This window comes from Odontomachus brunneus, unplaced genomic scaffold (genome assembly GCF_010583005.1).
Source record: "Odontomachus brunneus isolate Ranch 3 - 2012 unplaced genomic scaffold, Obru_v1 Obru_scaffold_101, whole genome shotgun sequence".
NCBI lineage: Eukaryota > Metazoa > Arthropoda > Insecta > Hymenoptera > Formicidae > Odontomachus > Odontomachus brunneus.
This window is the reverse complement of record NW_022639551.1, coordinates 818,568-822,551: the sequence shown is the minus strand read 5'-3', so window position 1 is coordinate 822,551 and position 3,984 is coordinate 818,568.

The following is a 3,984-nucleotide window of genomic DNA, read 5'->3' as shown; positions in this document are numbered from 1 at the left end:
ATAAATATATACATATATATATATATATATATATATATATATATATGTATGTTAGGACAGTTTGAGAGAGATAGTGTAAAGATTTAACTTATCACGCGCAACATCCAGCAACAGCTCTTATTAGCCTTTCACTCTTACTGGTTGTTTATCATGAGAGCCCAAAATTTTTTCTTTATTTCAAAAAAGTCATCTCGTACTCGAGAGCTTTTGTGCCCGAACTCATGTGTTGTGTGTATATGTGTGTGTGTGTGTATGTGAATGACACAAATGTGTGGACCGAGACGAATATTCATAAATGAGTTCGTTGTCGAACGAATTTTTTCCAGATGCAAATATTCTGGAGAGAAAATTTTGCGAATAAAACAAATATTATATTATTACTAAGCAATGATGAATAACATCTTTTATCGGAATAAAATCTGCCCGCTTGAGTCTCGAGGAAATTGATGCGCCGGAAAATACGGAGATCATCGCGCGACGAAAGGTCAGGTCGCCTGCATATTTCAAAATTAACATGCACACGCTGATGTCCACAGTATCCGCCGAAATGAGCGTGAAACAAGTTGTTTCTTGCGTTCTTGCTTGTTACGCGTGTTTCCCGCGTCTTCACCTTACGAAAATATACGTCGCCCGTGTAAAATAGACGATCTCGAGCAAGTTAAAATTTGGTTCCGTGAAGCCGTATGTCCGTATACGATCGAGAGATCAGAGATAGATTTAGAAATTTCTTTTTATCTCACTTGCACAACTCACTCCCCAACACATAGAAAAAAATACATTTTGCTGCGTTTTAATCTTGTTTAAAAGAATCGATAGTTGTGATAAAAAAAATACAACGATTGTACAACTGTTCAGTGAAAATTTTCTATGATTGGTATTCTATGATTGTGTTTTATATGATAGATGTGTCTATTATGATTGGTTTTAAATCAATAACATCTATCTTTCAAAATCAATTATTCAACCGTTAAACGTAACGAGTCTTCTTTAATTAAATTCGAAACTTCGAATTTTTATTAAATTGGAAATGCAAATAAAAAAATAAGAATCTCGAAGTCAATCCCTGATCTAAAAAATTAGATGTATATTGTCTCGTACGGAAAAGAAAATATTTGATTGAATTACTAAAATTTCTGGTGAAACATAAACGAATTAGAAATTCCGTTTGAAATTACCAAAATTCTACTCAAATTAGTAAGATTTTCTGTTGGCTTGAATAGAATTCTAGTAATTTCAACCAGAATTTTCTGATTCATTCATATTTCATAAAAAATTTTGTTAATCCGACTAAACATTTTTTTGTGGGGAAAATATTTACCGAATGTAAAAAGTGGAAGATAATTTCTTAAAATTTATAATATGGAAATCAGAATGTCAAGACAGTTTCCCAAAATATAATTTTATCGAAATATTAGAACTGTCTCGTTGTACAGTTGTACAAAATATATTTACGTCTGAGTATGACAAGAATACTCAATACCTACGCGATATTATTTAAGATAACGTAATAATATTTTAATGTAATAACGTAGTTATATTTAATGGGTAAATTATATCTATTAGATATTAACTCTAGTTTTGGCCACTCATTAACCAAATTAATCTAAACAAAAAATATCCAAATATTATCCAAATAATATATCCAAATAATATAAAAAAATTATCGAGGTTTGAATTATTGCACGTATGAACATAGAAATCTCTTCTTAAAGCATCGAACATTTTATATTCCTTTGCATGTAAAATTGATATATTATTTTTTCGAAACATAAAAATTAATAAGTTCTGTTAGAATTCCGTTTAGAGTGAAGAATGGTAAATAATTATCAGAAAAACTTAAATTTGATAAGTATATAAAAATATATAAATGTTAGTGCACACACATGCATTTATATTGTCAAACACAAGAATTTAGCAACTAACATTTTACGTTCAGCTTTTAAAAATTGGACAGTTTCCTCACGTTAATTCAATACATTATCTTCTCTTACATCTTGAATTATCTATTTTAATCGTAATGATCGCGACAAATTCCAAATTTATCATTTATATATATAAATTTATAATTAAATTTTATAAATTTATATTATACATATAAAATTATAACATGTACACATTGGATAAGTACATTTATATAAGGACATATCAGAAAAGTTGCTGAATCCTACAACTAAGCAATAAAAAATAAATGTGTCAAAGAAGGGTTAATATATCTGCGTGTACAGTTTTTGGGACAACAATCTGAAGCAAAGTTATATAGAAACTAATGATGCCGAAGTAACAAGAAAATCCAATGAAAATGAGGCCCGCAATTCAGTGTAAATATTTGTTATAATATTATAATAGCGCCTCAATTTATGTAATTTCTCAAAGCAGTTATAATCTCTCTAAAATATCTCACCTTGAGAAGTCTCAATCTTTTTACTGTTAACTGTTAACTAAATAGATATTTTCATTTTTTAAATGGATAAAAACTATTCTTAATAAGATGAAAGCGGATTTCTCCATTTAGTTGAAGTAATGTTTATGCTTATTATGTGATCTAATAACTTGCCGCCGAAAATTTTTTGGCGTCTTTACAGTAGATGTTTGACAATAGCTATTTTTCTTCTTGTGATATGGAAATTCCTTCTTCTCTCTATTGAATAGCTTTTATCCATTTAAAAAATAAAAATATCTACTTGTCTAACAGTTTTCAAAGAGATAAGGATTTTTCAAAGCGAGAAATTTGAGAAATTACGTCTCCTTTGAGAAATTACAGTAATTGAAACTCCATTAGTCTAATGTTATAATAGACAGTTAGAAATTCTACACTGTAAATTGGAGAGATCTCCCTTTCATTGGATTTCCCTAATATTTCAGCATTATTAGTTTCTACACAGATCCGTCCCAGGATTCGATGATCGAATTATAAGAAAAGTGAGTTTTTACAATCTTTGTAATTTTCTGCTTTGCCGGCAAGAATAATATTAGAATCGGGCCATGAAAAGTCGGCATCCTTCCTTCGTAATAGTTTCTCTTCGGAACAACTACATATTTCGGGAAAATTGTATTGTCTTGATATTCGGATTTCGGGTATTTTTTCGGGAAATTATCTCAGTTTCTGAATTTCCCGAGATTTTCATTTTTCGGGACAACGCGTTCTCACCGAATTCGGGACTCGTGGCTTTACTCGTGTGAGCTCCCATGGATTCATCTGGCCGTCTTATTTCCCGCGGACTCGGTATATCACCGTGCGGTGTGTGAGACAAATATTAAAATATTAATTTGACAATCCTTCATGCCTAAATAATATGTACAGGACTAATCTTACACATCGTCGCCGGTCGTCGCGATTAGACTAAGAGTCTACAAAAAGGATGGTGTATAAATCCAGGATCGATGCCTCTCCGTCTGGCTCCTCTACGGTTTTACTTCTCGCGCGCGCACGCGCGTAAAATACGATTATATATATTTATTTAATCTAACTCATACATTTCATATATTCGTGTACGCATGTGTGTATGTGTGTGTGTGTGTGTGTGTGTGTGTGTGTTTGTTCAAATAGTAGTGAACATACTTTTATTTTACACGTTTCACAATCAATAACTCTCGACATTCCGACGTTCAAGCCGCATTTTTCAGCCAATTTCAACCTGCGCTCGTGAAACTAATCGGCGACGCCAATCGTTTTTCTCTTCAACTGGTAAATTGTGAATTTTTCCGTGCCGCGCTTAACAACGTGCTTAGCACACGAAGCGCGTTTCGTCTGTCGAGTCGATTTAACTCCATCACAGGTCGGCAGTTACGTAAAATTGGCTGGAAACACCACTCGAACGTCCGAGGATTTTCTTTTCTTTTTTTGTTTGTTTGTTCGTTTACTTGGTCTCACTGCGAATGCTACTAGTCTTTGCGTTCCCACTTCGCCACACAAATTTTACAAACCGACACCGCGACGGCATTGTTATTGAACTTTACATCGACAGAAGCTCCCCCCCCCCCCCC